Below are 15,000 nucleotides of genomic sequence, written 5' to 3' on the forward strand. Positions count from 1 at the left end.
GCCCACCACGGTGCGCAACGCCGGTGGGCACCCGGGAGTGCTTCGAAGTGTGCTCCAAGGTGCTGCGTGCACGTTGTCGGAGCCCGGTTTGCCCCGGGTGCGCACCTCGCGTGCACCTTCGTCGGGGTGGGCACCTTGGCTGGGTTTGCCCCGGCTGCGCTCCGAAGCGGGGTTATTGGAGCGCCGCCTCTTTTTTTGTCGGAGCGTTTGGTGGGGTTTCTCGCATTGGCTCTTCCGAGGCCCGGTTGCCACCCTGGCGCGCACGAAGTCGGAAGTAGGGTTAATTGCCCGGGTGCGCACCTTTGCCAGGGTGGGCACCTTACCTGGGCTGCGCACCAGGGCGGGCTCAAGATGGCACGCGCGTTCCGTTTTTTTCACTATCTTTCAAAACGGAAATTTTAAAATCTCCTTTTTTTTTTGCCTTTTCTGGAAATTAGTGAAGGCAGCGCATCAAAGGTGCGCACCTCGCTGCCCACCTTGGTGTGCTCTGAGGTGCGCACCCGGGAGCGCTACGAAGTGTGCTCCAAGGTGCGGCGTGCACGTTGTCGGAGCCCGGTTTGCCCCGGGTGCGCACCTCGCCTGCACCTTGGCCGGGGTGGGCACCTTGGCTGGGTTTGCCCAGGGTGCGCTCCGAAGCGGGGTTACTGGAGCGCCCCCTCTTTTTTTGTCAGAGCGTTTGGTGGGGTTTCTCGCATTGGCTCTTCCCAGGCCCGGTTGTTGGGTGCGCTCCCACCCTGGCGCGCGCGAAGTTGGAAGTTGGGTTAATTGCCCGGGCGCGCACCTTCGCCAGGGTGGGCACCTTGGTGCGCACACCTTGGCTGGGCTGCGCACCAGGGCGGGCTCAAGATGGCACCAGCATTCCCTTTTTCTCACTATCTTTCAAAACGGAAATTTTAAAATCTCGTTTTTTTTTTGCCTTTTATGGAAATTAGTGAAGGCATCGCATCAAAGGTGCGCACCTCGCTGCCCACCTTGGTGTGCTCCGAGGTGCCCACCACGGTGCGCAACGCCGGTGCGAACCCGGGAGCGCCCCGATGTGTGCTCCAAGGTGCGGCGTGCACGAAGTCGGACCCCGGTTTGCCCCGGGTGCGCACCTCGCGTGCACCTTGGTGCGCACACCTTGGCTGGGTTGCGCGGCCTGGTGGGCACCATGGTGCGCACCAAGGAGCGCTCCGAAGTGTGCTCCAAGGTGCGGCGTGCACGAAGTCGGAGCCCGGTTTGCCCCGGGTACGCACCTCGCGTGCACCTTCGCCGGGGTGGGCACCTCGGCTGGGTTGCGCGCCCTGGTGCGCACCAAGGAGCGCTCCGAAGTGTGCTCCAAGGTGCGGCGTGCACGAAGTCGGAGCCCGGTTTGCCCCGGGTGCGCACCTTCGCCGCGGTGCGCACCATGGCGTGCACGAAGTCGGAGCCCGGTTTGCCCCGGGTGCGCACCTCGCGTGCACCTTCGGCGGGGTTGCGCGCCCTGGTGGGCACCATGGTGCGCACCAAGGAGCGCTCCGAAGTGTGCTCCAAGGTGCGGCGTGCACGAAGTCGGAGCCCGGTTTGCCCCGGGTGCGCACCTCGCGTGCACCTTCGGCGGGGTTGCGCGCCCTGGTGGGCACCATGGTGCGCACCAAGGAGCGCTCCGAAGTGTGCTCCAAGGTGCGGCGTGCACGAAGTCGGAGCCCGGTTTGCCCCGGGTGCGCACCTCGCGTGCACCTTCGCCGCGGTGGGCACCATGGCGTGCACGAAGTCGGAGCCCGGTTTGCCCCGGGTGCGCACCTCGCGTGCACCTTCGCCGGGGTGGGCACCTCGGCTGGGTTGCGCGCCCTGGTGCGCACCAAGGAGCGCTCCGAAGTGTGCTCCAAGGTGCGGCGTGCACGAAGTCGGAGCCCGGTTTGCCCCGGGTGCGCACCTCGCGTGCACCTTCGCCAGGGTGGGCACCTCGGTGCGCACACCTTCTCAATGTTTTCTTGCCTTTTCTGGAAATTGGTGAAGGCAGCGCATCAAAGGTGCGCACCTCGGTGTGCTCCGAGGTGCGAACCCGAGAGCGCTCCGAGGTGCCCACGAAGTCGAAAGTCGGGTTAATTGCATTGTTTTCCCCGGGTGCGCTCCGAGGTGCGCAACATCGGCGCGCACCAAGGAGGGCTCCGAAGTGTGCTCCAAGGTGCGCACGATGGCGTGCACCTCTGGTGCGCACGATTCGGAGCTCGGTTTGACCGGGGTGCGCACACCTTGGCTGGGTTGCGCACCTTTTGTGCGCTCCAAGGTGCGCACGAAGTCGGAGCTCGGTTTGCCCCGGGTGCGCACCTTCGCCAGGGTGCGCACCTTGATGCGCACGCCTTGGCTGGGTTGCGCACCTTGGTGGGCGCCATGGTGCGCACCTTTCGTGCGCTCCAAGGTGCGCACGAAGTCGGAGCTCGGTTTGCCCCGGGTGCGCACCTTGGTGGGCGCCATGGTGCACTCCGAGGTGCCCAAGATTGGTGCGCACCAAGGAGCGCTCCGAAGTGCGCTCCAAGGTGCGCGCGAAGTCGAAAGTTGGGTTAATTGTCCGGTTTGCCTCGGGTGCGCACCTTGCGTGCACCTTCGCCAGGGTGGGCGCCTTGGTGCGCACACCTTGGCTGGGCTGCGCACACCTTGGCACCCGCGTTTCCTTCATTTTAAATTTTTTTTTTTTACAATCTCTCAAGTGGGAAATTCTATAATCTCAACTTTTTTTGCCTTTTCAGGAAACTTTTGAATGGAGCGCATCATTGGTGCGCTCCGAAGTGTGCTCCAAAGCTCTCTCCAGCTGCGTGCACCTGCCCCGGCCGCGCACCCGGCCCCGCCCAGCTTCGCTCACCTGTCCCGGGCGTCTGGTGCGGAACCTTAGAGTAAGAAACATCACCGTGCACCTTGGCCAACGTGCGCGACTCGACCGAGCGCGCACTGGCCGAGGTGCACACCGATTTCACCTGGGTGCGCGCGCAGCACCTCGGGCGCACCGGGGTGCGCGCACAACGCCCGGGTTGCACCGTGGCCTGTGTGCTCGGGGCGCCTCGGGTGCGCGCTCGGTGTCGCCCCCGCGCGCGCGGTAGTGCGGGCAGCGCACCCCGGCCCGGCCCGGCCCCGACGAGAACGCAAACGGGCAAAAGGTTTATTCAAATAGCATTGCGACGCCCGGCGAAAAACTAAAAAAGGGTGCAACACCGGGACTTCCCGGGAGGTCACCCATCCCAGTACTACTCCGGCCCAAGCGCGCTTAACTGCGGAGTTCTGATGGGATCCGGTGCACTAACGCTGGTATGATCGCACCCGTTATGAGCTTGTCGCAGTGTGTACTTAGCAAACCGCGACCCACGTGCGAATCCACCCCGGCCACCCACCCCCGTCGAGGTGCACACCCTCCCTCGCGAAGTGCGCCCCGTTCGCCAAGTGTGAGCCCTGCCCGGGTGCGCGCACCTTGCTAGGGCGTCGGGTGTGCACCCGGCCCGGCCTACGTGCGTGCACCTGGAGGGGGCGTCGTGTGCGTGCAGTGTCCCGTCTGCAACGCGGTGCCCACACACCACCTCGGGCGCAACGACCTGCGCTCACATGTGGGCCGAGTGCACCTTGGTGCATGTTCGGGGCGCCTCGGGTGCACGCTCGATCTTGCCCCGGTGCACCAAGGCGCTCGGTTTGCCCCGGGTGCGCACTTGGTGCAAGGTGGGCACCCAAAATAGGGATCAAGCACCAAAACACAAGTTTCGGGATGCAAAATGGGACCCAAGGACCACAAATGCGTTCCAAGACCCATGATGGGTCCACGAGAACAAAAATGTGTTCCGAGACTTAATAAACAAATATTGGGTTTTAGGAGAAGAAACATGCTCTGATGCCCAAAACGAGAATCGACCCCGAAAAGGCCACAGGCCAAAAGTGGGATGCGAGACAAAAAAAAATGGGACCCGAGGACCAAAATTGGGTTCCCAGGTCGAAGACAGGGCAACCGGACAAGAAACGACCTCTAAGGCTCGAAATGAGTCCCGACGACTAAAACTTGACAAGAAGCACCCATCAGGCACCCAACTCGACACCCATGGGATGCCGACCCACCCGGGCTTCCACCTAGCACACCTTGGCACCCACCCACCCTCGCACCCAACCTCGCACCCAACTTAGCACCTTTGAACCCACATTGGCACTCACCCTGACCCTGGCACCTTGGAACCCACATTGGCACTCACCTTGACCCTGGCACCCACCTTTGCACTCACCTTGGGACCCACCCTGGCTCCCACCTCGGCACCCACCCAGACACCCACCTTGGTTCCTTGGCACCCACCTTGGATCCTTGGCACCCACCCCGACACCCACCTTGGCACGCAACTTGGCTACTTGCCACCCACCTTGGCTCCTTGACGCCCACCCCGACAACCACCCCGTGACCTACCCTGGCTAGGGTTGGTGCACACCCACCCTGGTGCCCACCTTGGCACCCACCCTATGACCCACCTTGGCACGCACCTTAGTACCCACCCCGTTACCCACCCTAGGACCCACCCCGTGACCCACCTTGGCCAGGGTGGGTGCACCCACCCTGGTGCCCACCTTGGCACCCACCCATCCTAGCACCCAGCCTGTGACCGGGCTTGGAACCCAACCTTGCACCCGCACCCGTCTTGGCCAGTGTGGGTGCGCACCCATCCTGGCACCCACGTTGTGACACACCCTTTAACCCACGCACCCTAGCACCCACGTTGGCACCCACCTTGGAACCCAACCTAGCAACTTGGCACCCACCCCGTGACCCACCTTGGCATCCACCATAGCAGTCGCCGACTTGGCACCCACCTCGGCACCCACCTTGACACTTGTGGACCCACCTTGCCACTCACCCTAGCATCGACCCATCCTAGCACCCACCCTGGCACCTTTGCACCCTAGCACTCACCCATCCTAGCACCTAACCTGTGACCCACCTTGACACTCACCCTCGCACCCACCTTGGAACCCAACCTAGCACCCACCCACCCTGACACCAACCCTAGCACCTACCCACCCTTGCACCCACCCTGTGACCCATCTTGGCACCCACCCATCCTACCACTCAACCTATCACCCACCTTCTCACCCACCTTGGCATCCACCTTAGCACCCACCCACACTGGCACCTTGGCACCCACCTCGGGCAAGGTGGGTGCACACCCACCCTGGCACCCAATTTAGAACCCACCGAGCATGTTACCCACCTTGGCACCCACATTGCAGCCCACCCTAGTACCCACCCTATGACCCACATTGGCATCCACACCCTAGCACCCAGGCACCTCGACACCCGCCTTGACACCCACCCTAGCACTGAACCTGTGACCCACCTTGGAACTCACCCTAGAACCCACCCACCCTGTGAACCACCTTGGCATCCACCTTAGCACCCACCCACCTTGGCACCCACTCTAGCACTCACCCATCCTAACACCCAACTTGTTACCCACCTTGGCACCCGCCCTCGCGTCCACCTTGAAACCCACCCTAGCACCCACCCACGCAGGAGCCCACCTTGGCACCCAACCTAACACCCACGCATCCTGGCACCCAACTTGTGACCCACCTTGGAACCCACCCTAGTACCCACCTTTGAACCCACTATATCACCAACCCACCTTGGCACCCACCCTATGACCCTCTTTGGAATCCACCCTAGCACGCACCCACCCTGGCACCCACCATGGAGCGCACCCTAGCACCCACCCACCTCGGCACGCACCTCAACACCCACCTTGGTGTGCGCACTGCGCCAACCTCTCAAAGACCCTATGTGGTGCGCTCCAAAGTGTACACCTTTGGTGCGCTCCAAGGTGCGCACCTTTGGTGCACACCGAGGTGCACACCAAAGTGTGCACCGAGGTGAGCACCAAAGTGCACTCCAGGGTGCACACCAAGGCGTGCACCTTTGGTGCGGTCAATGCAAACGAATTCGGAAGTTGGGGTCGATGTCCTAATCGCTGCTGCAGACTACACGTATGAGAATCGGACAAATAGCTTTATATAGGGGAGGTGTTGCGTTTGATGGGTCGACTCCCCTGGTTGTGTGCACTGCACCAACTTCAAAGACCCTGTCTTGTTTAAGAAGTCAAAAGTTGGGGTGGATGTCCTAATCATTGCTGCAGTCTACGCATGTATGAGAATCAGACAAATAGCTTATATAGGGGAGGTGTTGCATTCGGTGGGTTGACTCCCCTGGTTGTGCGCACTGCGCCAACCTCAAAGACCCCGCATAGCAGAAGAAGTCGGAAGTCGGATTTTGGTGAGCACCAAGGCGTGCACCTTTGGTGCGGTCAACGCAGACGAATTCAGAAGTTGGGGTGGATGTCCTAATCGTTGTTGCAGGCTACACATGTATGAGAATCAGACAAATAGCTTATATAGGGGAGGTGTTGGGTTTGATGGGTCAACTCCCTTGGTTGTGCGCATTACGCCAACCTCAAAGACCTTGTTTTCGTTAAGAAGTCAAAAGTTGGGGTCAATGTCCTAATGGCTCCTGCAGGCTACACATGTATGAGAATCGGACAAATAGCTTATATAGGGGAGGTGTTGGGTTTGATGGGTCGACTCCCCTGGTTGTGCGCATTACGTCAACCTCAAAGACCTTGTTTTCGTTAAGAAGTCAAAAGTTGGGGTCGATGTCCTAATTGCTCCTGTAGACTACACATGTATGAGAATCAGACAAATAGCTTATATAGGGGAGGTGTTGGGTTTGATGGGTTGACTCCCCTAGTTGTTCGCATTACACCAACCTCAAAGACCTTGTTTTCGTTTAGAAGCCGAAAGTTGGGGTCGATGTCCTAATTGCTCCTGCAGGCTACGCATGTATGAGAATCAGACAAATAGCTTATATAGGGGAGGTGTTGGGTTTGATGGGTCGACTCCCCTGGTTGTGCGCATTGCGCCAACCTCAAAGACCCTGCATTGCGGATGAAGTCGAAAGTCAGAGTTTGGTGTGCTACAAGGTGTGGTCGAAGGTGCTCACCTAGGTGTGCACCTTTGGAGCACAGGAAAAGTGCCCTCCAAAAGTGCGCACCTTTGGAGTGCACAAAAGTGCCCTCCAAAAGTGCGCACCTTTGGAGCGCAGAAAAGTGCCCTCCAAAAAGTGCCCTCCAAAAGTGCGCACCTTTGGAGCGCAGAAAAGTGCCCTCCAAAAAGTGCCCTCCAAAAGTGCGCACCTTTGGAGCGCAGAAAAGTGCCCTCCAAAAAGTGCCCTCCAAAAGTGCGCACCTTTGGAGCGCAGAAAAGTGCCCTCCAAAAGTGCGCACCTTTGGAGCGCAGAAAAGTGCCCTCCAAAAAGTGCCCTCCAAAAGTGCGCACCTTTGGAGCGCAGAAAAGTGCCCTCCAAAAAGTGCCCTCCAAAAGTGCGCACCTTTGGAGCGCAGAAAAGTGCCCTCCAAAAAGTGCCCTCCAAAAGTGCGCACCTTTGGAGCGCAGAAAAGTGCCCTCCAAAAAGTGCCCTCCAAAAGTGCGCACCTTTGGAGCGCAGAAAAGTGCCCTCCAAAAAGTGCCCTCCAAAAGTGCGCACCTTTGGAGCGCAGAAAAGTGCCCTCCAAAAGTGCGCACCTTTGGAGCGCACAAAAGTGCCCTCCAAAAGTGCGCACTTTTGGTGCGCACCAAGGCGCTGGTTCGGTCGTTGCAGGCGAGTTCGGAAGTTGGGGTCGATGTCCTGAGCGGAGGTGCAAACTACACAGGTGTCGGAATCGGACAAATAGCTTATATAGGGGAGGTGTATGCTTCGATGGGTCGACTCCCCAGGTTGAGCGCACCGCGCCAACCTCAAAGACCCTACGGTATGGATGAAGTCGGAAGTTGGGTCCGATGACCGATTCGATTAGTAGGTATGCTCATGAGGTCGGAATTTGGGTCCGATGACCTGCCATGTGCAGGAAGGCGAATGTTGACACTGTGCGTTGCAAGGTGCACACCAAGGCGCTGGTGCGGTCTTTTTAGTCGAGTTCGGAAGTTGGGGTCGATGTCCTGATCGGAGGTGCAAGCTACACAGGTGTGGGAATCGGACAAATAGCTTATATAGGGGAGGTGTATGCTTCGTTGGGTCGACTCCCCGGGTTGAGCGCACCGCGCCAACCTCAAAGACCCTACGGTATGGATGAAGTCGGAAGTTGGGTCCGATGACCGATTCGATATGTAGGCATACTCGCGAGGTCGGAATTTGGGTCCGATGACCTGCCACGTGCAGGAAGGCGAATGTTGGCACTGTGCGTTGCAAGGTGCGCACCAAGGCGCTGGTTCGGTCGTTGGAGGCGAGTTCGGAAGTTGGGGTCGATGTCTTGATCGGAGGTGCAAACTACACAGGTGTGGGAATCGGACAAATAGCTTATATAGGGGAGGTGTATGCTTCGTTGGGTCGACTCCCCGGGTTGAGCGCACCGCGCCAACCTCAAAGACCCTACGGTATGGATGAAGTCGGAAGTTGGGTCCGATGACCGATTCGATATGTAGGCATACTCGCGAGGTCGGAATTTGGGTCCGATGACCTGCCATGTGCAGGAAGGCGAATGTTGGGACTGTGCGTCGCAAGGTGCGCACCAAGGCGCTGGTGCCGTCGTTGCAGTCGAGTTCGGAAGTTGGGGTCGATGTCCTGGTCAGAGGTGCAAACTACACAGGTGTGGGAATCGGACAAATAGCTTATATAGGGGAGGTGTATGCTTCGATGGGTCGACTCCCTGGGTTGAGCGCACCGCGCCAACCTCAAAGACCCTACAGTATGGATGAAGTCGGAAGTTGGGTCCGATGACCGATTCGATACGTAGGCATATTGGCGAGGTCTGAATTTGTGTCCGATGACCTGCCATGCGCAGGAAGGCGGAATTTGGGTCCGATGACCGAGTTGATGGCGTGCCATGCGCAGAAAGGCGGAATTTGGGTCCGATGACCGAGTTGATGTTGATGGCCCGCCATGCACAGGAAGGCGGAATTTGGGTCCGATGACCGATTTGAAGGCGTGCCATACGCAAAAAGGCGGAGTTTGGGTCCGATGACCGAGTTGATATTGATGGCCCGCCATGCGCAGGAAGGCGGAATTTGGGTCCGATGACCTGACATACGCATGGAGTCCGACTCGGGGGCCGATGTTCGATTCGATGACTTGCATTGTGGGTAAAGTCGGAAGTTGTGGTCTTTGACCCGATTCGATGACCAGACTTCGGCTGCTTGAGAATCGGACAAATAACTTATATAGGGGAGGTAGTGTTCTCGAGCATCCTCCCCCCGTGCCCGTTTATGTCGATTGATGCTGGTGCTCGACTGGTTGGAGCGCTCGGATGCAAAAATCTTGCACCAGGATTTATCGATTGTGATGGACACGGCAAGTCTCCTGATTGCTATGCAGGAGCTCATCGTGAATCTCTATGCGGCCTTGGTATGGACTCGACCTGCGGAATGGTTCGGCAATGGTAGTCGCTCCAACACGTCCTTGCAATGGCCACAGAGGTGATTCGACTAGAGCTCCAGTCTAGCTTTTGGGTTGCTTGGCGGACTGGTATAGCCGCGATCGAGTTCCGGCCATGAACGTTTTAGATAGCTCTTGGGCTTTCTGGGACGGAAGTCGGAAGTTTGGGCTGTTGTCCGATTTGATGACCATTCTTCGGATGTGTGAGAATCGGACAAATAACTTATATAGGGGACTGTGTTGTCTCACGCAGCCCCCTCCGTGCCCCTCTATCTCGACCGATGTTGGTGCTTGAAAGGGTTGGGATCGCTCGGATTTATAAACGTGCACCACCATTTGTCGAGTGTGAGGGACGCGGCAGGTCTCCTAAATGCTATGCGGGCGCTCTCTGAGAATCTCTATCCGGCCTCGACACAGACTAGTCTTGCTGAATGGTTTGGCACTGGTAGTCGATCCAACACGTCGTTGTTGTGGCCGCCTAGGCGATTCGATTCGAGCCCCCGTCTAGCTTTTGGGTTGCTTGGCGGATTTTGCCCTATCCGCAAGTGAGCTCGGTCCCTAAACGTTCGAGAAACCCGATTGCTATGCGCCGACTCTCTTTCTTGCGAGCCTCCATCTAGCTTTTGGGTCTCTACGGAACGGAAGTCGGAATCTGGGACCGTTGTTTGATTCGACGAGGCAGACTACGGTTGTGCGAGAATCGGACAAATAACTTATATAGGGGAGGTGTTGACTGGAGCATTCTCCCCCGTGCCCCTCTAACTCGACCAATGCTGGCGCTCGAACGGTGGTAGCGCTCGGATTTTCATTGAGCGCCAGCATTGGTCGATTTAGAGGGGCATGCGAGATTCCCGAATGCTATGCGAGGGCTCTAACGGAAATGTCTATTGGTTTCGGTATGGATGCAATTGCGAGTGGTTCGGCAAAGGTAGTCGTTCCGATGCGTCCATGTCGTGGCCAAATCGATAATTCGATTTGAGCCCTCGTATAGCATTTGGGTCTCTCGATGTGATTCCGCATTCCAGTCCCTTTGGGCACTGCTTGAGCCGCATCCCAGGGGGTTCCCTTCCCAATAATCTGCCTCGCAACCCGATTGCTATGCGGTGAGGCTCCTCGGCCGCCTCGGAACTATCTGTGTATCAGACGCATCGCGGGATAAGGGGTTGGCAACGGTAGTCGCCCCAAGCGCGTCCGATGCTTGGACCATTCCGAGGCGGCCCTGAAGCCTCTTCCGTCTAGCCGTTGGGTCCTTCTCGCCGCATCCCTCGCCTCGCACCCCGATTGCTATGCGGTGAGGCTCCTCGGCCGCCTCGGAACTATCTGTGTATCGGACGCGTCGCGGGATAAGGGGTTGTCACTGGTAGTCGCCCCAAGCGCGTCCGATGCTTGGACCATTCCGAGGCGGCCCTGAAGCCTCTTCCGTCTAGCCGTTGGGTCCTTCTCGCCGCATCCCTCGCCTCGCACCCCGATTGCTATGCGGTGAGGCTCCTCGGCCGCCTCGGAACTATCTGTGTATCGGACGCGTCGCGGGATAAGGGGTTGTCATTGGTAGTCGCCCCAAGCGCGTCCGATGCTTGGACCATTCCGAGGCGGCCCTGAAGCCTCTTCCGTCTAGCCGTTGGGTCCTTCTCGCCGCATCCCTCGCCTCGCACCCCGATTGCTATGCGGTGAGGCTCCTCGGCCGCCTTGGAACTATCTGTGTATCGGACGCGTCGCGGGATAAGGGGTTGTCACTGGTAGTCGCCCCAAGCGCGTCCGATGCTTAGACCATTCCGAGGCGGACCCGAAGCCTCTTCCGTCTAGCCGTTGGGTCCTTCTCGCCGCATCCTTCGCCTCGCACCCCGATTGCTATGCGGTGAGGCTCCTCGGCCGCCTCGGAACTATCTGTGTATCGGACGCGTCGCGGGATAAGGGGTTGTCACTGGTAGTCGCCCCAAGCGCGTCCGATGCTTGGACCATTCCGAGGCGGACCCGAAGCCTCTTCCGTCTAGCCGTTGGGTCCTTCTCGCCGCATCCCTCGCCTCGCACCCCGATTGCTATGCGGTGAGGCTCCTCGGCCGCCTTGGAACTATCTGTGTATCGGACGCGTCGCGGGATAAGGGGTTGTCACTGGTAGTCGCCCCAAGCGCGTCCGATGCTTGGACCATTCCGAGGCGGACCCGAAGCCTCTTCCGTCTAGCCGTTGGGTCCTTCTCGCCGCATCCCTCGCCTCGCACCCCGATTGCTATGCGGTGAGGCTCCTCGGCCGCCTTGGAACTATCTGTGTATCGGACGCGTCGCGGGATAAGGGGTTGTCACTGGTAGTCGCCCCAAGCGCGTCCGATGCTTGGACCATTCCGAGGCGGACCCGAAGCCTCTTCCGTCTAGCCGTTGGGTCCTTCTCGCCGCATCCCTCGCCTCGCACCCCGATTGCTATGCGGTGAGGCTCCTCGGCCGCCTTGGAACTATCTGTGTATCGGACGCGTCGCGGGATAAGGGGTTGTCACTGGTAGTCGCCCCAAGCGCGTCCGATGCTTGGACCATTCCGAGGCGGCCCCGAAGCCTCTTCCGTGTAGCCGTTGGGTCCTTCTCGCCGCATCCCTCGCCTCGCACCCCGATTGCTATGCGGTGAGGCTCCTCGGCCGCCTTGGAACTATCTGTGTATCGGACGCGTCGCGGGATAAGGGGTTGTCACTGGTAGTCGCCCCAAGCGCGTCCGATGCTTGGACCATTCCGAGGCGGCCCCGAAGCCTCTTCCGTGTAGCCGTTGGGTCCTTCTCGCCGCATCCCTCGCCTCGCACCCCGATTGCTATGCGGTGAGGCTCCTCGGCCGCCTTGGAACTATCTGTGTATCGGACGCGTCGCGGGATAAGGGGTTGTCACTGGTAGTCGCCCCAAGCGCGTCCGATGCTTGGACCATTCCGAGGCGGACCTGAAGCCTCTTCCCTCTAGCCGTTGGGGCTTTCTCGCCGCATCCCTCGCCTCGCACCCCGATTGCTATGCTGTGAGGCTCCTCGGCCGCCTTGGAACTATCTGTGTATCGGACGCATCGCGGGATAAGGGGTTGGCAGTGGTAGTCGCCCCAAGCGCATCCGATGCTTGGACCATTCCGAGGCGGCCCTGCAGCCTCTTCCGTCTAGCCGTTGGGGCCATCTCGCCGCATCCCCCACCTCGCACCACGATTGCTATGCGGTGAGGCTCCTTGGCCGCCTCGGAACTATCTGTGTATCGGACGCATCGCGGGATAAGGGGTTGTCACTGGTAGTCGCCCCAAGCGCGTCCGATGCTTGGACTATTCCGAGGCGGCCCTGCAGCCTCTTCCGTCTAGCCGTTGGGGCCATCTCGCTGCATCCCCCACCTCCTCGGCCGCCTCGGAACTATCTGTGTATCGGACGCATCGCGGGATAAGGGGTTGGCAGTGGTAGTCGCCCCAAGCGCGTCCGATGCTTGGACTATTCCGAGGCAGCCCTGCAGCCTCTTCCGTCTAGCCTTTGGGGCCATCTCGCCGCATCCCTCGCCTCGCACCCCGATTGCTATGCGGTGAGGCTCCTCGGCCGCCTGGGAACTATCTTCGTATCGGACGCATCGCGGGATAAGGGGTTGTCACTGGTAGTCGCCCCAAGCGCGTCCGATGCTTGGACTATTCCGAGGCGGCCCTGTGGCCTCTTCCGTCTAGCCGTTGGGGCCATCTCGCCGCATCCCCCACCTCGCACCCCGATTGCTATGCGGTGAGGCTCTTCGGCCGCCTTGGAACTATCTTCGTATCGGACGCATCGCGGGATAAGGGGTTGTCACTGGTAGTGGCCCCAAGCGCGTCCGATGCTTGGACTATTCCGAGGCGGCCCTGCAGCCTCTTCCGTCTAGCCGTTGGGGCCATCTCGCCGCATCCCCCACCTCGCACCCCGATTGCTATGCGGTGAGGCTCCTCGGCCGCCTTGGAACTATCTTCGTATCGGACGCATCGCGGGATAAGGGGTTGTCACTGGTAGTCGCCCCAAGCGCGTCCGATGCTTGGACTATTCCGACGCGGCCCTGTGGCCTCTTCCGTCTAGCCGTTGGGGCCATCTCGCCGCATCCCCCACCTCGCACCCCGATTGCTATGCGGTGAGGCTCCTCGGCCGCCTTGGAACCATCTTCGTATCGGACGCATCGCGGGATAGGGGGCTGTCACTGGTAGTCGCCCCAAGCGTGTCCGATGCTTGGACCATTCCTAGGCGGCCCTGAAGCCTCTTCCGTCTAGCCGTTGGGGCCTTCCCGCCCCATCCCTCGCCTCGCACCCCCGATTGCTATGCGGTGAGGCTCCTCGGCCGCCTTGGAACCATCTGTGTATCGGACGCATCGCGGGATAAGGGGTTGGCACTGGCAGTCGCCCCAAGCGCGTCCGATGCTTGGACCATTCCGAGGTGGCCCTGAAGCCTCTTCCGTCTAGCCGTTGGGGCCTTCCCGCCCCATCCCTCGCCTCGCACCCCGATTGATATGCGGTGAGGCTCCTCGGCCGCCTTGGAACTATCTGTGTATCGGACGCATCGCGGGATAAGGGGTTGGCACTGGTAGTCGTCCCAATCGCATCCGATGCTTGGACCATTCCGAGGCGGCCCTGCAGCCTCTTCCGTTTAGCCGTCGGGGCCTTCCCGCCGCATCCCTCGCCTCGCATCCCGATTCCTATGCGGTGAGTCTTCTCGGCCGCCGCGGAACTATACCTGTTATTGCTACTGCATCCTTCGGCTGGTAACCTCCTCTGCCGCCTTGGAACGTTCTCTTTGTCGGACGCGTCGCGGGATAAGGGGTTGGCACTGGTAGTCGCCCCAAGCGCGCCCGATGCATAGACCGCTCCGAGTCGACCTTGCTTTCAGCCTCTCACATGCATAGACCTCTCTGAGTCGACCCTGCAGCCTCTCACGTTTAGCCTTTGGAATCTCGCCTCACAACATGATTGCTATCCTTGATGCATCCCTTGCCTCGAGCCCTGATTGCTTTCTTGGCTGCATCCCTCCTCTCCTCACAGCCCGGTTGTCATCACTGCTTCATCCGTCGCTTCATGCATTCTGGCTGCTGGGCCCTTCCCACCGCACACCTCGATTGCTATCTCTTCTGCATCACACACCCCGATTGCTATCTCTGCTACATCCCTCGGCTCTCACTTCTGCATCCTTCGCCTCACACCTCGATTGCTATCAATGCTGCATCCGTAACCTCACACCCCGATTGCTATGCGGGGAGGCTCCTTGGCCGCCTTGGAAATTTCTGTGTGTCGGACGCACCGCGGGATAAGGGGTTGGCACTGGTAGTCGCCCCAAGTGCGCCCGATTCTTAGACCGCTTCGAGGTGACCTCGTAGCCTCTTTCGTCCAGGCTTCCTGCCTTCAACGCCCTTTTTACACCTCGATTGCTATGCGCGGGCTCGTTGGCGTCTATCACCTCTCTGCGAAGAGTGGCACGATGATTGTTGGGGTAAATCGTAGCAGTCCGATCTCTGGCCTTGGGCCATTGTGAGGGCTGATCGATTTCCTGTGCGCATCTCGTGTTCGCCCAGTAACAGACTCGACGACTTGTAATCGGTCTTGTTCCCGATTGTTCCTGGAGGTAGTCTTCGGAACTCTTGGATTTGACCTGTCACTCGAACTG

General features: G+C 59.6%; 1 non-coding gene across 1 annotated transcript; it reads right to left on the reverse strand.

The window, feature by feature from the left end:
- Positions 1-3,156: 3,156 nt before the first annotated feature.
- On the reverse strand, positions 3,157-3,275 carry LOC131862869 (5S ribosomal RNA). Its single transcript, XR_009361805.1, has one exon. It is a non-coding gene; the product is annotated as a 5S ribosomal RNA (ribosomal RNA).
- Positions 3,276-15,000: the final 11,725 nt, after the last annotated feature.

The sequence above is a fragment of the Cryptomeria japonica genome, unplaced genomic scaffold, assembly GCF_030272615.1.
Source record: "Cryptomeria japonica unplaced genomic scaffold, Sugi_1.0 HiC_scaffold_52, whole genome shotgun sequence".
Lineage (NCBI taxonomy): Eukaryota > Viridiplantae > Streptophyta > Pinopsida > Cupressales > Cupressaceae > Cryptomeria > Cryptomeria japonica.